The following is a 25,001-nucleotide window of genomic DNA, read 5'->3' on the forward strand; positions in this document are numbered from 1 at the left end:
GGACCAAAAGGTACTTGTGTCACGTGCCTTCTGCGGCCTCGGATCTTGACTGATGCGGCTGATTGATATGGGTTTTTCACCAAATGGTAGCTGGTTTCCCCACCATAGAACCTATGGGACCCTAAGTAAGGAGAAAAATCTTTGGAGGCCGCTGCGGTGACAAACACTAAAGTGGAGGCGAGAAAGAGACCTTCTTCAAGCCTACAGTGCCTGTGCTATGGGGCAGGATGACCAACAGCGGCATAAGCAGCTGCGTGATTGTGAGGTACTCATTAAATATGACATCAGTGTGCCATGCCAGTTAACATTCAGCCATTGTTTCAGTGAAGGCCATTTCCCCTGAGCCTACCTCTTCTCCAGAGAAGAGTCTCGAGAGGAAGTGATAGAAAAATAAGAGAAAAGAGGAAATTATTTCTGTTTGCCTAAGAGCCCATCCTGTTGTTTAGGACTGTTGTTAAAGCCATCCAGCCTAGTTTAGTTGCACTACAAGTTAGGAGCCTTTCCGTTTTGTTTTGCTCCCTTGAAAGTAAGTTGGGTTAATTACAGGTCCTCCAACCTTCTCACTTATAGCCCCAGAAGGCGAGATGGGGTCTGATTGCATGAAGGAAGACTCGGTCCGCCTAAGAGCCTGTTGCATGAAGTAGATGGCCGTGATTCCTGTCCCAGTTTGTATGTGTTGTGTAATGGCTAAAGTATGACCCTAGGGTCTGCCCACTGATTACCCCAAAAACAGAGGATATAAGATCTTAAAGTGTGATGTCCAGGACCCCAGAGAGCAAGAAGTGGTTGGGAAATTAGCCCACATTGTATAGAGAGCTAGCTAGATAGTTAGAGGAGGAGAATAAAGGAGAGGTTCAGGGCAGTCATAGTGCAGAGTGAGCCTGCAGTGTCCAGCAAGAAGAAAAATGACTCAATAAAAGACTTTGTTTCTCATACAATTGGTCTATAGGGGCCTTCTTACTTAGCAGCCAGCCACCGCCAGTAAAAGGGGCGTTAAGCTAGAGCTATGCAGATGCAGTCACCATCTTGAGGCTTACTAGGCCCAAGCAGAAGACTCCTTGAATCAAGGAAGGGATCCCCTTGGCCCTAACTCTGTCGGATACATTGAACAACAAGTCAGCTGTCTTGACAGCCTGCTCCACCTGCATATAGTTTTACCTCCCACACTGGGAAAAATGTATGTGATATTTGTGATTGAGTGTACCATCAGCAAAGGCAAAAGAACTGTACACATTGTTAAAGTGAAAGTAAAATGATGAAGACAGAGAAATCCCCTGACGTCGCTTAGCAACACTCCCATAATTACGGGTGCACACACGTAGCCACCCGTAATTACGGGAGCCCCATAAACTTCTATGGGCCTGCCCGTGTCGTAATTATGGCCTGAAATAGGACATGTTCTATATTTTTCAACGGCCCGGGCACCTTCCCGTAAGCAAACGTGAAGGTACCCGTGGCCAATAGAAGTCTAAGGGCCCGTAATTACGGGTGTTTTTACAGTCGTGTGCATGGGGCCTTACACAGTGTGCATCTGACAGTGAAAGTCTATTCCTGTGTGACAGGCATATATTCCTCACTAATGACATAGCATTTGAAGGACTGTACAAATAAATATTTTAATCCATAGATTATAACCTGGATAAAAATTAAAAGGGGCCATGACACTCCAATATTTTTCTGATCGGTGGGGGTCTCAAGGGTCGGACCCCCACCGAATCACTCATTAATAGCCTATCCTACCATCCTATCACCACCATCCTATCAATGTATATTCCTGGGAAAACAGAAATGATTAAAAAAAAAACAATATGAAAACTTGAATAACTTAGTACAAAGTCATATCTTAGAATATAAGGTAAATCTTATCACAAACAGTACAAGAATCTGGTCACAATATTTATCCTGAGGGCAATAAGTCCACAATCCTAACATCTTCTAAGTAGTATTTTATTCAGTAACATTTTACATTATTCCTTTTGCCCCTGGAATACTTTGTTCACGGTAACTATCTTTACTGAATCTTGACATTTTAATCAATACCCTCGAGAGAGAATTAAGGAATGATGCAGACTACTTGGCATGACTTGTTTGGAAACTTTTTGATCGGCTCAAAATAATTTCTTTCTTTCTGCTTGTCCTCGCTGACCCTGTCTAAAATTGTCTGGTTATATTGTCTTCAGAGTATGCATGTCTGCTTTAATAAGTCAGTAGACATTTCAAATTCTCATTGCTTTGATATGGTTTTGCTGGTTTATGACTGCCGTTGAATGTCCAAACTATTACCAGGAAGTGCACATTTTAAAGATCATATTATATGTGATCATTTTTTAATGCTGATTGATTTTCTACATATGTTTCTAAGTATCTTAATTTTCTGTGTGGTTTTGTGTAAAATGTTACTGTCCTGACAGTATATGAGACATTATATATACAGCGTCCAATTGGGTGTGTTGGGAACAGGGCCGGCCTTAGGATAGACGGCGCCCCGTGCAAAATTATCTTTCGGCACCCCACCCCCATCATAAAAATATGCCCCATAGAAAAGTATAATTTCCCCCCACAGTATAGTTGCCCTATATAGTGCCCCCACACAGTAGACTACCCCTTTAGTGCCCCCATACAGTATAATACTAATATTTAATAATATTATAACCCCTTCAAGGACACAGTATTTTGTCCTCTAATTGTGCCCACCCAGCATTATGCCCCTAAGAGCCACACACAGTATATTGCCTCCTGTAGTGCCCCTACACTGTATAATGTCCGCTTAGTGGCCTCCACAAAGTTTAAAGCCACACACAGCCCCCCCTTGTAGATAGTGCCACCCCTGTAGATGGTGCCATGCAGCCTCACTGCAGACAGTGCCATACATCCCCCCACCTCCCCCTTGTAGATTGTGCCATCAGCCCCCACCTTCTCCATGTAGACAGAAGAAAGTGAGGCAGCACTACAAAATGTGAAAAAATGATCTGATAATGTTGAAACCCCTACTGCTTTTTTAGGCATTAATCTTGACAGAGCCATCCGAGACGAGGGGGACGCAAACACAGGAGGCGGTACAAGAACTTGAGCGTTCAGAGCGAAGAGGGACCGACAACAATCCCTCAACAAGGAACAGAAGGAAATCAAGAACCCACAAAGACCCCTGTGGAAAATATGTCTTCACAGATGTTGAAGTTTCAGCCTTGAATAAAGGCCTATCACTCAGCCCTACCACTAATATGGACTGGTTTCAATTAGAACTGGACCTATTTGATTTCTTCCGTAAGATCAAATTCAAAGTACTGTTTGCTGATAAAAAATTTGAAATTAGATCTGAGAAATGTACTGAATTGACTTTGAAAGAAGCAGGGTTATATAAGAAAAGTATGAGTCAACCCCAGATAAATGAACCTGCCATTGATGCATTTATCAATGTACTGAAACAGCGGATACGTGCTTTGAGGGAGACTGATAATGGTCGATTTGTGGGTCCCCCTAATCTTACAAGGGAGGAGATGATGGCAATTGACGGTCTCTCTCGCGATGTGTCCCTGACCATCAAGCCCGCCGACAAAGGTGGTGCCTTGGTGGTCATGGACACATCAAGATATTTGGCCGAGTTAGCCAAACTATTGGATGATTCAAATGTGTAAGAATTACTACCTTTCGATCCAAAATTTTGAATTAAAAAAACTATAGATGGGTTATTGAATGACGCCTGCCATGCGGGTATCATGGACAAGGATCTACAAGATTTTATGACGGTGCGGTACCCAGTGGTTCCAGTACTGTACTGTCTACCAAAGATCCACAAGTCAATAGTTGACCCTCCGGGTAGACCTATCATATCTGGTTGTGGTTCAACTTTCTCCCCTATAGCAATTTTTCTGGATAAAATGTTGAGAGACTTTGCAACATCTGCTAAGTCCTATATTCAAGACACAACTGATTTCCTGACCAAACTGGACGAAATTGAGTTAGATGGTGACTGCATACTCGTAACATTCGATGTGTGCAGTCTATACACCTCAATCAATCATACCAGAGGTCTTCGTACAGTATCTGATGTACTACAGAGTTCAGATTATACCTATGAATGCATTAATTTTCTGATGTGTTTATTTGAAATTATTCTAACTGAAAATTACTTTCTGCATGGTCACACCTTTTATGCCCAAAAGAGGGGAACTGCCATGGGATCAAACGTGGCACCCACATATGCGAACATGTTTATGGCGGCTTTAGAGGAAGGTGCTGTCTATGTGTCTCCCCACTTCACTAGGGTCCTGAGGTGGTGGAGATACATTGACAACGTTTTCGTTGTTTGGATGGGCTCCCAGGAAGAGCTAGAGTGTTTATTTTAGTTTCTGAATGAAATGGATAGCAACATTAAATTCACCATGGAATCTTCAGCGACATCATTACAGTTTCTTGATACGAGAATCTTTAGAAAAGACAATAAATTATGCACTGATCTGTATAGTAAACCAACAGACCGCAATAACTTGTTGAGGTTTGAAAGTTGTCATCCTCATCCAATGATTGCCTCTCCATTTTAGCCAGATGTTGAGTGTAACAAGGATTTTACAGGATCCTCCCACATTGGAAATTAGGTTGAGAGACATGTCCCAAAAATTTAAAAAAACGATTGGATAATAAAAATCGAAAGAAGATGAGATCTCTAGACAAGATCTTTTGAAGAAAAAAACACAGACTACATCACACAGATTAGCACTAGTATCTACATACTCCCACAAAAGTAATGAATTTGCAAAAATTATCAAAAAAGAAGGAGTACCTATGACAAGATTCCAGAATTTGTAGCTCCACCACATATGGCCTATCGCAGGACAAAAAATCTTAGAGTTCGTCTGGTCCATGCGGGTGTGGGGTCATCGGTTAAAAGTCACCAGTCTTTTTTTAGCACCTACAAAATCGTGTTGTTTCCCATGTTTGGGGTGTAATAATTGTAAAAATATGGTTAAAGGTGAGGTTTTTGTTTACCCGATAAAAGGCACTATATATAAACATCATCTAACATGTAAATCAGACCATGTGGTCTTTGTTATACAATGTCCATGCAAATTTTTGTTTGTAGGTGAAACCACCGTGGAATGTAGAAAACGCATCAATAACCACAAATCAACAATCCGTTCTACAAATGATAGATTTACCTTTGCCCAAGCATTTTGTAGAAAAGAGCCACGGTGAAAATGACTTTAAATTGTTCATCGCGGACCATGTACCTCGCCATAGACATGGTGGTAATAGGATCTCAAAATTAAAACGCTTAGAGCTTGAATGGATCTTTAAATTAGTTACCCTATCCCCTAGAGGCCTTAATGTGGATTTTAAGATTTTCCCTAGTTTCACTAGATAACCCATAGCTGTGCTCTGATATGAACACTTGCTCGGAATTTCATAATCGTTTTTGTGTCCCTCTCATCCCCCTATCTGTCGGAAAACAATAACAGTTTGACTATTGAGTAAATATGTATATCTATTTTGGTCTAAATATTTGATTAATATGACTATATTTGATATGATGTTGTCACGTAGGGTTCGTGGACCCACTGGGCCATACCGTCTTGGCGGTAAGGCAGCTGGCCAACAGGACGCAGGTAAAAGTCTATAGTTCGTATAGGGTACCAGTGGCAGCTCGGACAGTAGCAAGGCAGGTTTGGCAGGAACTTGGCAGCAGGTGGATGTCAGACGTGGAGAAGCAGGACAGGCGTGGTATACAGCACAGCACGACTACAGCTCAGCACGGCACTAGATCAGGATACAAGTATAGGAAACACGAACAGGAACAGGAACACTGGGAGCAGGAAACACTAGGGGGGCCATATGCAAGACAAACTAGGAATACACAACAAAGCTCAGGTGTGGGAGGATGGGCTGGAACCTTCTTATAGCCCAGGGTACTCTGGACCAATTAGCTCAATCACAAACATACTTGCGCTCTGGCTTCTCAAGTCTGGACTGAGCTCGTGACCGCACCCTGGTGGTCACTGTGGAGCAGGACGGCCGTATGTGCAAACATCTCTTGAGACAAGCGCGTCGACTGGATGGAAGGAGTTTGTGGTCAGCGACCACAGACCTTACAGATGTTGATATATTATTCCTAAAAATATGCTCTATTTTTTCTCTTTTAGAGAATAATGTTCTTAAGTTTCACCTCTGGGATCAGCTGAAGACGCATGTACACCTCCCCTGAAATGTTTGGCTGGTTCTCTCATTTATTTAAAAAAAAAATGTTTCTATTATATCCATGAAATCATATCATATTCCATTCTCTCATTATTCAAAATGTATTTGTGATATATATTATCCTCTCCCCTTCATGATAATGTGGCCCTATACACACATACTGTATTTTATGAAATGTCTGTAATTGGATTTATAATTGTGATTTGCATATATATGTGCTTTTTGTGTCACACTGTTATGCTTGAGAAAGGCTCACACTGAGCTGAAACGTCGCACGTGGAATAAAAGGATAATTTCTTTCACATATTTGGTAGTGCTGCCTCACTTTCTTCTGCCTACATTGAAGGGTCATTTGGACTGTGACCCAAGAGGCGTGCACTTAATCTAGTCTTTGGTCCTGTGCTGCTGATCTATATCTATTCTCCATGTAGACAGTGCCCCCAAATGGAAAAAAAAAACAATTGTACTCACCTAGGCCCTGTTCCTATGATGACCTGAGCTGCTCCAAGACGGGATCCTTGCGTAGGCCGGCGTGATCCTGTAACCTAGTATAGAGTTTCCCAACCTTTGCGGACTCGAGGCACCCCTGGAAAAGAAACATTTCCTCAGGGCACCCCTACCAAATATTGTTTCAGATAGAAAATGGCTAAAGACAAGCACTACACTCGTAGGGTATGTTCACACAGCGTTTTTTGTAATGCAAAATACGCAGGCAAAAAAGCACTTTTCAATTGGAGGTGAGATGTGGAAAACACTTGAAGACCATTAGCCCGCCACTCACAGTAAAATGATCATGGGCCCACTACTCACAGCAAAATGACCATCAGCCCCCCAACTCACAGTAAAATGACCATCCGCCCGCCACTCACAGATACCCCCTTGTAGGTAGAGCCACACAGCCCCCTTGTAGGTAGTGCCACACAGCCCCCTTGTAGGTAGTGCCACACAGCCCCCTTGTTGGTAGTGCCACAACCCCCTGTAGGTAGTGACAGACTCAGCCGCCTCCTAGTAGATGGCACCCCCTTCCTGTAGATAGCGCCACTGTAGCTCCCTGAAGGAGTGGAATCTCCCTGTGGCCAGGGATTCCGCTCCTGGACAGAGCGCTTGATGTCTCTGTCCATATATTGACAGTGACATCAGGGGCAACTCCTTAAGTGCAATTCCTGTCCACAGCATTGCCGATGCTGTGACCGGGGATTCCTCTCCAGGAGAAGCCCCTGACGTCTGTGTCAATTTATGGACAGTGATGTCAAGGACTTTTCCTGGAGTGGAATCCCTGGTCACATCGTCGGCAACGCTGTGGATGGGGATTCCGCTTCAGGTGTTGCCCCTGATGTCACTGTCTATATATGGACAGAGACATCAAGAGCTCTATTCAGGAGTGGAATCCCCGGCCACACTGGGATTCCACTCTTTCAGGGAGCAACAGTGGTGCTAGTAGGTACCTCCCTGCTCGCTATAGTATTCAATAGTATCTGCATCCAAAGTACGCAGATACTATTGAATATGGTGTCGCTACCGCTGTAGCTGCTGCAGCGGCTGCTAGCGGTGCCGCTGCTACAGCGGGAACGATGCCACTGAGAGAAGAAGCAAGCAAGAGAAGGGAGCCAGTACAGTGCCCCCTTCCACCTGCTGGAGTGATGCGCCCTGTGCAATGGCACAGGTCGCACACCCCTAAGGCCGGCCCTGGTTAGGAATGAAGTGTATGTTTATAAATAGCACTTAAACTAAAATATTTTGGAATAAATGTAGTCCCCAAATGTGCAGAAAAATTTACTTAAACATATTACCAAATAACTGTTAATTCCTTTACCTGAGGCTTCATTGAGACTTTATTGTATGTAGGGGAGATGTCATTTGATGTCAAGACACGATTGAACCTACATCGTTATACGATACGGAAGAAGAGACTTGATCTTACAGTCTCAAAACACTTTACAGACGCTAAACATGGTGAACGTAATTTCAGATTCTGGATAATAGACCATGTTCCCCCATTAAGCCGGAGTGCCGACAGAAATAAGACACTTAAGCTTCGAGAGTTAGAATGGATACATAGACTGGATACTCTGAAACCACGTGGCCTCAATGTAGACTTCCCTCTTGGTAGTGTTTTTTAGATGCCACTCTCCCTGTGTCTCTCTCTCCACTATTGCGGTCGACACTAGCATCAGTGTAGGTTTCGAGTATCTGTTACTGTCACTTTTATTGATTGATTTTAACTTATGTTTATTCTTTTTGTTCACAGATCGTATCTTACATATTATGTTGGAACATGGATTGCCTCACCAATAATGGGACCGGCTTATATTGATCATAATTTTGATGTTTTAATAAATACTGTCTATTGATATCTGACATGTTATGAAAGTGTTTTTTATTACTCTTTATTATTCTTTAATAAACATAACTAAATATTCCTTCTGTTATACGAGTGACATTGTTTGGGGAAAAGCAGGCGACCGAGGGGTTTCCATTAATAATAATATTGATTACATTTGGGATGATATCGACTTGGATTGGGTTCATCATTTATGTGGACTAGTGGTCACTATTATAAGGCTGAGACAGGCTTTGTACGAACAAAACCCGTAAAGAGGATGAGTGGTCGTGGACTAGTCACCTAGACATATTATCTATATGCCTGGTGTGCGTCCTTCCCCCTTAGCACGATAGACTTCTCCCTTGCGAATAGGGGAGCGATCGGTAGTGCACTCCTCTGGGACACAGTATACGTGTAATTGTGTGCATACACACACATTTAGTGTCCACAAATCCAAGGCCGTCCGTGTGACAAATAGAATTCCATGATCATTGATATTATCCCAAGTATAGATTATAACACTAAGACTATTTTTAATGAGATTATTCCCCTGTTTGGAATCTATTCAGTTAGAGCCTGTTATCTATTCTTCTGCTTCTCTCTATCTATTCAAATAAATGTCACTCACTTGCGATGTGCCCTACTCTGACATGTCCCTGATGTGCGGTCTGTGTGATCTGCGCATGCGCGGATATGCGTAGAAGGGCAATTTGGCTTTGACAGCTCGATTAGTTCGAGCATGCACAGTAGAATTTTGAGGACGACGCCACCGCCATGGTCCTTATTGTGGAGAGTCTCTTACATTTTATAATATTCACTGAGGTGTACTGTATGGATGATTATCCACAATTACAACAATGATATTGTTACAATTTATTTCTTACCATGATGAGGTTTCAATATATGGTGAGACACGATTTCACTATAGCATTCCATAATCACATGTTGCTTTATATATTTTGTATAAATTTTATATATGTATTTATACCGAATTTTTTTACAATTGTTGCTTGATTTTGGTTCTCTTATACAGGGTGGGCCATTTATATGGATACACCTAAATAAAATGGGAATGGTTGGTGATATTAACTTCCGGTTTGTGGCACATTAGTATATGGGAGGGGGGAAACTTTTCAAGCTGGGTGTTGACCATGGCGGCCATTTTGAAGTCGGACATTTTGTATCCAACTTTAGTTTTTTCAATGGGAAGAGGGTCATGTGACACATCAAACTTATCGAGAATTTCACAAGAAAAACAATGGTGTGCTTGGTTTTAACATTACTTTATTCTTTCATGAGTTATTTATGTCATTATGGGTGTCAGGTCCGAGCATTCCTAGATGAACAGTTTCCTGGAAAGTGGATTGGTCGTCGTGGGCCAGTTGAATGGCCCCCTAGGTCTCCCGATCTGACTCCCTTAGACTTTTATCTTTGGAGTCATCTGAAGGCAATTGTCTATGCTGTGAAGATACGAGATGTGCAGCAACTGAAACTACGGATACTGGAAGCCTGTGCTAGTATTTCTTCTGTGGTGTTGCTATCAGTGTGTGAAGAGTTGGAGAAGAGGGTTGCATTGACAATCCAACACAATGGGCAGCACTTTGAACACATTTTATAAGTGGTCAGAAACTTTTAAATAACTCATGAAAGAATAAAGTAACGTTAAAACCAAGCACACCATTGTTTTTCTTGTGAAATTCTCGATAAGTTTGATGTGTCACATGACCCTCTTCCCATTGAAAAAACTAAAGTTGGATACAAAATGGCCGACTTCAAAATGGCCGCCATGGTCAACACCCAGCTTGAAAAGTTTCCCCCCTCTCATATACTAATGTGCCACAAACAGGAAGTTAATATCACCAACCATTCCCATTTTATTTAGGTGTATCCATATAAATGGCCCACCCTGTATATATGCTCTATTCACATGGTATTGTTTTCTTAAGAAAGGCTCGTGTTGAGCTGAAACATTGCACTGATGGACCAATAAAACACCACCACCATTTTTTGCTTATACCTTGGAGTGCTGCCTGATATTATGAATCTATATAAAACTACATATATATATATATATTTATATATATATATATATATATTTATATATATATATATATATATATATATATATATATATACACACACACACACACTGTCGGGTCAGTGACATCATTTTACTCACTTAGACTCTGTATACCACCACAATGGATTTAAATCAAAGCAATCATGATGTGATTGACATGTAGACTTTAGCTTTAATTCGAGATATTTAGTAAAATTATTGCATTAACCATTTGGGAAATACAGCCATTTTTTACATAATCCTTCCATTATCACAGGCTCATAAGTAATTGGACAAACTAATATAATTATAAATACAAGGATTATTTTTAATACTTTGAATGCAAATTGTTACTCACCTCTGCCTGTTCCAGTGCCGGTTCCCTGCTGGCGGCCGCAGCTCCAGCTGTCAGCCGCATCAGGTTGCTCACTTCTGACCATGTTACTGCTCCTTCAACGCTCCTGCCATTAATCAGTCACAGCTCATTCAACTACTTTCCCTCATTCTTTTTTTTAATGAATTCCCTTCTGGAGAACTCACGTTTATCCTGATCTTGTAAATGCCTATTCATTTTATCGCTAACGTTTAACTGATTACTTGAAGGGTTTATTCGCTATGGAATGTATTGTATGTATATTTTTGTCCTACTGACAATTACCATACACATGCTGACTGTGTTTTATTTTTGATCCCTGTTACTTATCTCCTCCCTATGTCAACATCAATGTCTTCACAAAGGTGTTCATTATTGGATTATTGACTTACTTTTGTATTATGTAAAATTTTCTATAAAAATTGAATGGAAAAAAAATTAAAATCAGTCACTGTTCTGGGGACCGCAAAGTAAGAATTTAATAGCGTAAGTCAATAACTTTTTTTGGGGTTAAGAGTGAAGAACGGGGAAGTTCCTTACACTCTGTAGAACAGTCTAGCCAGCTTTAACCCTTTCATAACCAAGGGTCATTGATGCCTCTGTGTCCAGGTCAAATTTTCCATTTTTGATATGCACTTCTTTAAACGATAATATCTTTGCAACCGCTTTGAATATCACAACTATTTTTACTTTGTTTTTTTCTTTTATAAGACTTATGAGGCTTTCATTTTCTAGATTAGTTTAATTATTTCTGTTTTTAATTTTTATTATGAGCAGACAAATCACAAAAAAAATTGAAAAAAAAACACTTTTGTATCTGGTCGGAGTTCATTAATGAGTAATATCTCTATCTTTGTGGATAAAGTGCTGAGAAATTTTGCTATTAACTCCAAATCTTATATCAGGGACACTACTGATTTTTTACAAAAACTAAAATCTATAAAATTACCAGAGGGATCTATTTTGGTCTCCTTTGATGTTACATCTCTTTATACTTCTATTGATCATAACAAGAGGCTTGATGCTGTACGACGTAAATTGATGACTTCAGACTATGACAATACTTCATGTGAGTTTATTATATCACTAGTAGAACTTATTTTGACATCTAACTATTTTTTATTTAAAGATAGTTACTACATTCAACTGAAAGGAACGGCCATGGGATCCAATATGGCTCCCACGTATGCCAATATTTTCATGGACAACATTGAGGAGATGTCGGTCTATGTATCCCACCACTTCTCACATGTTTTGAGGTGGTGGCGATACATAGATGACATCTTCCTCATTTGGACTGACACTGTCACTACATTAACTGATTTTCACCAGTTTCTTAATTCCTTAGATGAGGACATTCAATTTACTATGACACACTCTATAGACAATATCCAATTCTTGGATGTTACTGTATTGATAGTTAACAATACAATTAGAACTAAAATGTATACTAAAGAGACTGATGGAAACACTTTGCTACGATTTGATAGTTGTCACCCGAGAAGTATGGTAAGGTCCTTGCCGTACAGCCAAATGATTAGGGCCAAACGCAATACTGACAGACAGGAGGATCTTGATACATCTTTAGACATTATGGTTGGTAATTTTCTACAAAGAGGTTACCCTAAATCATTACTGTGGACACATAGGAGGAAGATTGACAATACAGCGAGGGACAGTTTGTTACAGTCTAAAAAACCTTCAATATATGGGAAACGGAAACGTATTCCATTCATCTCGACTTATAATGACAAAAGTGGAGATATTTCCAAGATTACGAATAGACATTGGCCAATAATCAGCAACAGCTTTGGACATATTGATGAATTGAATAATGGTCCACTCATGTCTTATAGACGCTCACAAAACCTTCGAGATAGACTAGTGAGAACCAGAATGCCAGAACATAAGAAAGCGGTACAACCCATTTTTAAACCTCTAAAACCGGGCAATATCCCATGCTACAGATGTGTCAATTGTGCTTTGATGTGCAAAGGTGAACTCTTTAGACATCCAGTGACTGGACAACAGTTTAAAATTAAACATAATTTCACCTGTGACTCGGACTGGGTCATATACGTGCTATGGTGTCCCTGTGGCCTCCTATATGTGGGTGAGACCACCTGCGCCTTTAAAACTCGTTTAAATAATCATCGTTTTTCTATACGTAAAAAGAAGCTTGACTTACCTGTGGCTAAACATTTTTCGGAATATGGTCACAATGAAAGGGATCTAACATTTATGATTCTGGACCATATTCCTCCATTACAGTTTGGCGGTGATCGTCATTTGGCTCTACATAACAAAGAATTGAGGTGGATATTTCTATTAAACACATTAAAACCATGTGGGCTTAATGTAGAATTTGCTGTAAATAGGATAGCCTTATGATGTCCTCATGTTCTTTTCCCTTGGGTTCTTTGATGTCCTCTTCGGTATGATGATCGTTGACACATTAACACCAATATCTATATTTCTTATCATGTATTTACTGTCAATGTTTGATAAATACTAAAATTTGATTTTTTGTCTTTTTTTAGATTGGAATACCACTCCCAACAGAATTTCGGAATTTCTTTTATTAATTTCAAATAGTAAAATTACTGTGTTATGGATATTTGACGGGGCTATGTTAGATTCATTGAGTCTTATTACATCAATAAAATATGTTTATTATTTGTTGAATTTTTTCTAGTCTCCTATTTGGTCTTTAAGTGATGTAGAGATATTATAATCCTTTAAAAGTGAGAAAGACACATATATTTTTTATGATTTATGCTTTATGAGATACTATGTCACTGATGTGACAATCTTGGTCCGTTACACGGATGAGGGTGATGGGAGATCCTAGGCACGTGAAGACGTTGCTATGTGGTCCTAAAACTCCGGGAATAAGATCGTTCTGGATACTTGATTGTGGACAAAGATCTCTGTACCCACGTGTGGATCGCCTATAAAAAGCTGACATAATAATACAAGTCAGTAAAATTATTTTCAGATATCTTTAATATCTCCATCACTTACCATGAGGAGCGTTTACTAATACACTTGCTTTTTTTGCTATTGTAGACTTCTTGACCGACATAGCCTTGTCATGAGTTATCTGTGACAGAGTTGTAACAGTTGCTTAGCAACTTATGATGCCGTTACACACGGGACAGTTCAGTGGAACGCATTGACACGCATTACATCATATGGATGCGATCGATGCGCTCTGCTGCTGAATGATGATACACTTCCGCCCTGAGGGATCGTACAGATGTGTCAAACTTTAATTACCACGAGGTGTGCAGCTGACTGCTACAATATATGCCTATGAATCCATATACTAACGACTGACTAGATATATCTGAAGTTCTGATTGGTGAGTGGGGGTATGACGATAGATTTTACACCACTGCGGCATAAATGATTATGATGTAATCAGTTGTTTTTAATGTTTATGATATTGTATATTGCTGCTCACGTTGTCACATATACACTTTTGTATTTTCTGTATCATGTTTACTTTTATGATGATACCTTACACTATGTATTATGTAAGTTTTCATACACTTTACACTTTATTGTATTATAATGAGGCCAATTATGCAAAATAGTCTCAACCATATATAAGTTTGTTGTAGTAGATGTGTCACTAGGCTTGATAAAGATCCTATTGTAGGATTGAAACGTTGCTGTTGTTTTGGATTGAATAAACCACCATCTTTTTCATGTTGGAGTGCTGCAAAGTTTCTTTCTCTATATATTATAATACGTCCGAGGATCGGGACGTTTTGCTGGGCACCTGGTCGATTATTCCTGTGTGAGTGCTGCTGCCTTCTTGTTTGCTATATATATATATATATATATATATATATATATATATATATATATATATATATATAGATAGATATATATATATATATATATATATATATATATAGATATATATATATATATATATAGATATAGATATATAGATATAGATATATAGATATATATATAGATACGTCTATATATCTATATAAATAGATATATATCTATATATATATAGATATATATATATAGATATATATCTATATATACATACTGTATAGCTCTGTAACAATTAGTCTTCTTCTCTCTCCGTCACCCTGGATCGCTATGAGGGGAGAGTGAAGAACAACAGTGAAAAAAATGGCAGTCAACAACAGATGAACTCTCAGTTTTTCTGACCGTTTTTATCCGCCATTTGCCAACCGTTTTTCATGGACGTTAAAAAAATTTATGAATTTGGGTTATGTCTGGGTTTTTTTTTGTCCCAACCCCCTGAAAACACCACAGTGCCCATGTAGATAGTGACGAAATACGACTGTAGACAGTGCCACTTTGCCCACATAGATAGTCAGTGGCGTAGCTATAGGGGTCGCAGCGGTCGCAGTTGCGACCGGGCCCACAGGGCTCCCGTTGCCACGCAGTGCGCTAATACAAAGTTTGTATGTTTGTATGTGCCAGCATTTCATGGTTACGGGCATGGTTTGTTTGAACATCACAGTCACATGGTACCCTCAGTGTACCATGTGCCCGTGACGTCACGAGAGGGGGCGTTCCAGCCACTGTGGAAGAGCCGATGCGGAAGAGCATGGAAGACTGCAGGTGAGCTGCAGAGGGGACCGGTAATGTATGTGTGTTGTATTGTATTGTATTGTATTGTAAATTACTGTCTGTTATATTGTACTGTCTGTGTTTGCGGTGGAGAGAGGAGAGGGGGGCTTTAAATTACCGGTCCCCCTCTCCTCTCTCCACCGCAAACACAAACTGCACGACACAATACATTACAAACTGTGGGTCGCACTCCCCCTGGGGGGGTCGTGTGAAGACCTCCGGGGGGTCGCGAACCACTCACCGAGGTCCTACTTCCAACTGTATTTGTGTCCACAGGACGCAGATACAGTTGAATTTAATCCTGGATCAAGGAGCTGACGGCTCCTTCCTCCAGCATTCACTGCCGTGAGCTATTAGCAGCTCGGCGCAGACAGGCGCGATTTAGTGACGTCATCGCGCCTGACTGCGAGGAGTCATTCATAACACGGGGCAAAGGAGGAGAAGGATTTCCTCCACCCATTGTGAGAACGGGGATAGGTAAGTAACTTTATTATTTTTCTATTATGCACATATGGAGGAATTATACTGTATAAGGAGGGGGCTGATATGGTGGCAGCTATGATGGGCATTACTGTATGGGAGGCTGATATGGTTGCAGCTATGAGGGGCATTATACTGTCTGGGGGGCTGATATGGTGGCAGCTATGAGGGACATTATACCATATGGGGGCATTATATTGTCGGGGGGGCTGATATGGTGGCAGCTATGGGGGCATTAAAACTGTAGGGAGACAGCTATGGGGGCTTTATACTGTGTGGGGGCAGCTAAAGAGGGCATTATACTGTATGGGGCATTAGACTGTGTGGGGCAGCTAAGGAGGGCATTATACTGTGTGGGGGCAGCTATTAGGGGCATTATACTGTATGGGGCTGCTATGGGGCATTATACTGTTTGAGGGCATTTATGGGGGGCATTATACTGTATGGAGCAGCTATGGAGTCATTATACTCTATGGGGCCGCTATGGGGGCATTATACTTTATGGGGGGCATTATACTATGTGGGGGCAGCTATGAGGGGCATTATACTGTATGGGGCTTCTATGGGGGCATTATACTGTATGGGGCTGCTATGGGGCATTATACTGTATGGGGGAATTTATGAGGGGCATTATACTGTATGGAGTCTTCTATGGGGGGCATTATACTGTATTGGGGCATTATACTGTGTGGGGGTTAGCTATGGGAGCATTATACTGTGTGGGAGGAAGCTACGGGGAGCATTATACTGTACAGGGGCAGTTATGGGGAGCATTATACTGTATGGGGCAGTTACAGGGAGCATTCTACTGTATGGGGGCAGCTACGGTGAGCATTATACTGTATGGGGCAGATACGGGGGGCATTATACTGTGTGGGGGCGGCTATGGGCGGAGGTATACTGGGGGGGCTGTTGGACAAGGCGGCTGGCCATAGGCGTGGCAGGGGTCTTGTGGTGTTGGGGAGGGGTAGGGGGTGCCCAAGCTGAATTCTTGCACCAGGGCCCATGAGCCTTTAGCTACGCCCTGTAGATAGTGCCAGTGTCCACATAGATAGTGCCCACTGTAAATAGTGCAACAGTGCCCACATAGTGCCACAGTTCTCCCTGTAGATAGAGCCCACATAGTGCCACACACAGTGCCCATGTAGATAGTACCAGAGTGTCCCCTGTAGGTAGTGGCAATATAATGCCATAGTGCCCATGTAGATAGTGTCACACCCCCTGTATATAGCAACCCCCTGTAGATAGCACCACACCCCCTGTATATAGTGCCACCCCCAGCAGATTGTGCCACCCCTGTACATAGCACCAACCCCTGTAGATAGCAACATCCCCCCTGTATTTAGAAACATTCCACCTTCAGATAGCGCCACCCCCCGTAAATGGCACCCCCTTCCTGTAAATAGCCAGTGACGTCAAATGGACAGTGACATCAGGGGCTCTCTCTAGAAGCGGAATCCGTGGCCATTGTGATCTGACACTGGGGATTCCGCTCCTAGAGGGAGTTCGGGTGACGCTATCTAAAGAGGGGGGGGGGGGTGCGATGCTATCTACAGCCGGGGAGTGGTGGCATTATCTACAGTGGGGATGGAGAGACAGCGGGGACTCCCTTTAGGATGGGAATCTTCAGCCAGAGTGCTGGCTGGGGATTCCGATACTGGAGGAAGCTTCGGTGGAGCTATTTAAAGAAGGATTTGCGGGGGTTGTGGGTGGCACTATCTACAGTGGGGCATGTGTTCCGGGGCTCTCGAAGCCCCGGCCGACATGAGAGTGCAGCGCTGCTCACACTGAAGCAGCACTGCACTCATTAAACCCGTTCCAGGCTGTCAACCTCTATATACATGACAACTGCACAGGGCATCGCCAATTGGAACGTATATAGCTGTATGACAGTCGTGAAGGGGTTAAACAGATTGTGACTTCGAGGATCCACATCTCCGGAGATAAATGCAACAGAATCAGCAGACCATGGATCCAAAAAGTTCTGGAATGCCTACTCCCCTGCAGATGTTTATGAACTCACTGAACAAGTGGCCCAGCAAAGCTCCTGCCAGCTAGAAATTATACAGACACTCCTAAGATATTTCTAATCGTCTGGACTCTTTGCAACTGACAGCCTCCGCTCGATTTGCTGCTTCAGTGGTCCAGCAAACATTGTGACCACCTAACCAGTGTCTTTCAACTTGAATTCCTCCACTTCATCTTCCTGCACCTCCACGGTGCGATGTGGATCCTAAGGCCTGTCAGGTTTTTATCAACCAGTTTACCATACACATTGAACTGGGTCATCAGGAATTTTACTCTGACCAAGTCAAGGTGGTGTACGTGATTCTGTTCCTCTTTTAGGAGAATCTCTGGCTTGAGGGGCAAATTGACACAATTGTGTTTTCTCTGAACTCCTTCCTGGCTACATTTTGGAGGGTGTTCTAGGAACCTGGCCATGCCTCCCCTGCAGCCTATTCCATGTTACATCTGAAACAAGGGGTCTCTGCGGTCGGTCGATATACCAACAAATTTCGTATTCTGGCAGAAGAACTGGCATGAAACAAGGCTTTTGTGGCGGCCCTTTTATGAAGGAATGTCAGGCCATATTAAGGACGAATTGGCAGGCCCATGATGACCTGAACTCCCTAGTTACTAGAGTGGAACTTCGTTTCCTGGGTAGACGAGAAGTAACGTGCTTGCTGGTATTCTAGACTCCCTACTATGTTCAGTAACCCTTAAACATCAGTGACAGAAGAGTTCATGCAATTGGGTCTCATGGCCTTGACTCTGGAAGAAAGATTTTGTTGTTTGACTCATAGGCTGTTTCTCTACTGTGGGTAAAAAGAACATTTGCATGTCAACTTTATAGTTCATTCTGTAAAGCCAGAAAAATGTAAGGCCTAGGTGAGGGTGGGGAGATCACCTAGTACCCATTATCCTAAGCTTCAAGGCTCTTGATGAATCCTGGCAAGCTTTGTGGAGTATTTCATCAAGTATTCTCACTTCAGAGATTCCTTTCCTGCTGCTCCAAGGACATCTACATCTCACCTAAGTCAACGAATTGCTCATCACACAGGATCACATCATTAACTGACTGTTTCCTGTCTTGCTTTATACTGTTCATACTCTCCATTCTGAGACTTTCTTCCTGGTCTTTTTATCCTTCAGGCAATCCAGTCCACTTGGGTTTGCACTGGCTTACACGACACTCTCCATTTATAGATTGGTCATTCAGTCAAATCATCCGCTGGAGGTCCTTCTGTTTCTAGCACTGTCTCCAAGATCTGGGCTATCCTCGGTTACTTCCACTCAATGTCAATTTCTCCTTCTTTTAATGTCTCATCCCAATATCTGCACTTTGCAGATGTTTTATCTAAGCAGAAAGCAAAGACACTTCTGTTACACTCTCCCTAACGACTGTGCTATTTTTCTTCTTCCAGGCATCATTCCTCCTTTCCTGGAGTTTTTGATCGCATTAGGGGGCCTATTACTTTTTCAAATAAGATCTACGCATGACCTGCAATCCAATTCGGATTAAAGAGGGAGATGAGTGGTAGACCGCTTTCAACATTTGGGATGGGTACTATGAATATCTAAATTGTTTCTTACTGCTACTGGAGCTAAATGAGAATACTATCATGGAATAAAACAGGGACTAGTTATCGACTGAAGAACTGTTTTCCAGCAGGAGACACACTTGACCCGCTTTTTAGCCCATCTGAGAAAAAAGGGATGTCACACTCTTTCAATTCAGCGTTCTCATCCTTCTCCTGTGGCGTGTCTATTTTGCCTATTTATAAAAATTTTAAATCTAACATATATGAGGTGTGCATTGACCCACATGGCAATCTATGTTTTTATGTATGGGATTTTTGAGGTGTCGACCTGTATTATACCTGTGATTTATATTCTCCCTCCATTCACTTTTGAGGTTATTTGTAACACATCTCTTTGTCCGCTTTTAATAATAGGGGACTTTAATTTACGGTAAACATTTTGACTGCTTTAGAGGACCATGGTGACAGTTACATCTAAAGGGGGAACCTTTCTCAATTTACTGAAGGAGTTAGGCTAGCTCGATCCATGGCGAATTAGAAATCCAACTAAAAAGCAATTCTCCTCTTATTCAAAGGCATCAAGTATTATGTCCCACATAGATTCTTCATTAGTGGATACTAAGATGCTTGAAAGGGTTAAATTAGTCCCCTTTGAAGCAAAGGGTATTTCTGACTGTTCCCCAGTATCTATGGTGATAACTGGTCCATCCAAGCAACCTCATTTGGGTTTTTGGAAGATTAATCCCTCCTACTAAACTCCCTAAATAAAAATTCAGACATTGTTAAAGAGATAAGTTCCGTTTTTTAACTAAATAGAGGCTCAGCTTCGTCTATAATCATCTGTGACTGTTTGAAGGCCTTTGTGATATTTTTTTCAAATCCTAGAAACAACCTCCACAAAGGTAAAGGAAGAGAATAACTTACCGAGAGGAGAGATATATAAAAGTTTATCTGAGGTATATAAGACATAATGGTTAAAATTGCACAATATACATAAATGAGACAGCAAAGAACAGCAGATTATGCCTTTCATAATTCTAGCAAATACTTTTTAGAAGTAGGAAACCTGGTAACGTATTGGCCTTTCTAATATCTAATTAGGGCCCATCTATTAATGTTTCCTCTATTAAGGATGCACAAAGTAATATTTTAACGCCTCCTAATTCAGTGGTAAACTGTTTTGCTTAATATTATACTAGCAGTTCAAATCAGATGAACAAATATTGGGACTCCATCTGTTTCCCCAATGTGTCGAATGAGCATAGCACTAATCTAGATGCCCCCCTTGGGTTGGAAGGGCTTTCACAGGCACTCCGCCAGGCTAGTGTAATAAATCACTGCGACTTGATGCAGTTCCATTTCAATTATACCCGTAAATACCTGGGTATACTTCTCCCTTAGTTACTTCAAGTATTTAAACAAACAGAGTTATATGGTAAACCCCTCATCTATGGAGGAGGCATTAATTATATTAATTTTGAAAAAAAATCAAAAATCCATATCTGCCCAGCTCCTACCACCCTAAATCATTGCTTAATCCTGATGTCATGTTGCTGGCTAAAGTAGTGGCAAATCAACTCTATTGTTTGTACAGTGGTGCAACTGGACAAGATAGGTTTTATTCCAGGGAAGTCCATTTCAATGAATCTTAGAAGAGTATTCTCTGACTTCAAGGGAGACTCTGGGTTACCGCAGAGCAGGGGTCTTCTGTTGCTTGATGCGATGAAGGCCTTCGATACTGTGGAATTGGGCTTTTTTTAGGAGGTCTTGTAGCGATTTTGAGTTGGCAAAAAATTAATGGAGTGGATTTGACTATTGTATAGACAACCACAGGCCAGGGTGGGAATGGGAGTTAGGACCTCTGTGCTGTTTGAACAATCCTGTGGAACTAGACAGGTTTGTCGGCTGTCCCTCCTTTTATTTGCCATACTGTTAGAGACTCTAGCGAATTAAAATAAGATTGAAAAACCACATAAGATATTTTGGACTGAGTGGGACAGGATCTCTTTATATGTGGATGACTTGCTTCTTTTCTTGGGTGATATTCACTCTGGAGAATGTCATCACGATATATTAAAAGTTTGGTGCATTGTTGGCCCTGAACAGCAGCTGATGTAGCCAGTGACAGTGCTGTTAATACATCGATTAATATAGTTAATTGGCTGAATGTAGATACGGTCCAAGCTAAGGTCAATACAAAAAAATGTGCACAAGTCTCTGGAACCAGATGGGTTACACCCTAAAGGTCTTTAAGAACAGTTATTTCTGTCCCCCTCTTTATAATATTCATAGATTCTCTCTAGACTGGTATAGTGCCAAGGGACTTGCGCCTATTTTCAAAAAGGGACCTTGGTCTGCCCTGGGTAATTATAGACCAGTAAGCTTAAAGAGGCTCTGTCACCAGATTATAAGTGTCCTATCTCCTACATAATCTGATCGGCGCTGTAATATAGATCACAGCAGTGGTTTTTATTTTGAAAAGCGATAATTTTTGGGCAAGTTATGAGCAATTTTAGATTTATGCTAATTCATTTCTTAAAGACCAACTGGGTGTGTTTTTACTTTTTACCAACTGGGCGTTGTACAGAGAAGTGTCTGACGCTGACCAATCAGTGACCAATCAGCCTCATACACTACTCATTGTTTCAGCCCAGCATGTTCCACAGCACAGTGAGATTGTGCAGTGAAAGAAGCTGGTCTGGAACAATCAGAAGTGTATGACGCTGATTGGTTACTGATTGGTCAGCCTCATACACTTCTTTACAACACCCACTTGGTCAAAAGTAAAAACACGCCCAGTTGGTCTTTAAGAAACAAATTAGCATAAATCTAAAATTGCTCATAACTTGCTCAAAAATTATCGTTTTTCAAAATAAAAACCACTGCTGTTATCTACATTACAGCGCCGATCAGACTATGTAGGAGATGGGGCACTTATAATCTGGTGACAGAGCCTCTTTAACATCCATTGTGGGAAAATGTTTGAGGGGCTATTAAGGGACTATATACAGGAGTATGTGACAAAAAGTAGTATTATAAGTGACAGCCAGCACGATTTTAGTTTCAAAAGGTATTTATTGGTATGTCGGTACAGAAATGTGATGTACAATTGCATGTAATAAATCCTCACGCAGGAGGATGTAGGAATAAGTGCTTGTTTTAAACCGAAATGAATTTACATGGGGGTAAGGGATAGGAGGGACATAGGAATAACAAAATATAAACCAACCAACTATGCCATACAATTATACATATTAGTCATAATACTGTAGAGCGCTCCTAGTATCACCTTGTAGGATCCCACTTTACAGGGTAATAGTATACTGGAAGTCGGGTGAGTGAGGGGAGGAGAGCCAAGGGTCCCATATCACACGATAGAGATGGAGTGAATCAGTTCTCACCGCCTCCATTTTTTCAAATATGGCTATACGATTGACTCTATTGATAACCATAGAGATATCAAGATCAGCTGTACGCCACTTGGACGCTATATAAATTCGAGCCGCTAAGAGTATAAACTGGGCGAGCTTAAATTTGGAGTTCGGTATTCTGGGAGGAATGGCTCCCAGCAAGCATGTAGGGAGCCATTTTGGAACTGTAAACTGGCAGATATTAGAGATCAGAGTACAGATATCTGACCAAAAAATTGAGACTCGTGGGCATGACCACCATGTATGGTACATAGTTCCATCCGAGGCACACCCTCTAAAACACTCGGCCGAGACCGTTGGGTATATGGTGTGAAGTTTTGCCGGAACGTAGTATGCTCTATGTAACAGTTTCGTGGATGTCTCAACCAGGGATACCTGCCAGCTACCCTTACTAATAGTGTCACAACATTGTCTCCATTGTGCAGGTGATAGCGCGGCCCCCATGTCCTCCTCCCACTTCAACATATACGGTAATTTGGTATCAGGGTGAGGGGTATTAAAAATACTATATACCATAGATAACAGCCCCTGCCGAGAGGGTGAAAAGATTAATATTCTTTCCAGCGGGGTGTATGTCATTTTAGTTTGGGCAGGCAGTAGTTTGCGCAAAAACGAAAATATCTGTATAGCCCTATAGTGTTCTGGGGCAGGGGGGGCGTGGGTCTCATTGAATTGTGCATATGAAATCAGACGATCAGCCCTATTGAAGTCATGAACTTTTGTTAGGGTTTTAGAGCACCACCAAGTATAGCTTGAGCTCTGAAGGCCCGAGGGGAACCCCGGATTTCCAATCACAGAAAGCAGCGGGGAGCACCGGGATTGCAGCTCATGTCGGAATCTAACTGATCGCCACAGAATGAGGGAGTGGTATGAGAGAAGGGAGATACTCTTTAATGTAGTCGGTAGGGGAGATACCATCCACATCAATGCGCCCCATGAATATGGTGTAATTTGAACCGCCTCCAACGAGACCCACACCGGTGCCCTATCTGGTGGAAGATGCGTTAGCAACAGTTGGGCCACCCTAGCCGCCTTATAGTAGAGTAGTATATTGGGGACCGACAGTCCTCCTACTCTTTTATGGTACATCATGACACGTGTCGATATTCTAGGGCGTTTATTATTCCAAATAAATTTAAAGATGTCTTTCTGGAGGAGTTGTAGATCACCTTTCTGGAGGGTGATAGGAAGAGTTCTGAATAAATATAATAATCTAGGGAGGGTCACCATTTTGATCGTATTAATTCTACCCACCCATGAGATCGGTAATTTAGCCCAATTTGCCATATCTGCCCTGATGGTCTTAGATACCTGTGGGTAATTGTATTTGTACATTGTATCAAGGGAGGAGGTTAATGCTATGCCCAAGTAAGGGAGGTAATGCGTTTGGGTGTGAAAACCAAAATTTATTTCTATCAATTTTTGCAGGGAAGGTGGAACGTTACAATACAGGGCCTCCGATTTAGATTGGTTCACACGTAATCCCGAGACTGCGGAGAAGGAGTCGAGAGCCGCCATCAGATTTGGGAGAGAAGTCAACGGTTTAGTGAGCGTGAGGATGAGATCATCAGCAAAGAGACTTATCTTTTGTTCCCCGTGACCAACTCTCTGTCCCGTAATATTTGGATTACACCTAATAAGTTCTGCTAATGGTTCCATAGCGAGTGCAAATAAAGCTGGCGAGAGGGGACAGCCCTGTCTAGTACCTCTCCGTATGTATATGGGATGAAGTGTGGTAGTTGGTAATTTAAGGTGAGCCTCTGGGTTGTGGTATATTGTCTTGACAGCCTGGAGAAAGGGGCCCCCAATCCCTACCCTTTCTAATACTTTAAATAGGTATTCCCAGGAAAGGCTATCAAAGGCCTTTTCTATGTCTAACGCCAAAAGGACCATCCTGGATTTAGTAATGTTGGCTGACTGTATAGTATTGAGGATTTTCCTAACATTATCCGGTGCTTCCCTTCCTGGAATAAAT

This window comes from Rhinoderma darwinii, chromosome 5 (assembly GCF_050947455.1).
Source record: "Rhinoderma darwinii isolate aRhiDar2 chromosome 5, aRhiDar2.hap1, whole genome shotgun sequence".
Lineage (NCBI taxonomy): Eukaryota > Metazoa > Chordata > Amphibia > Anura > Rhinodermatidae > Rhinoderma > Rhinoderma darwinii.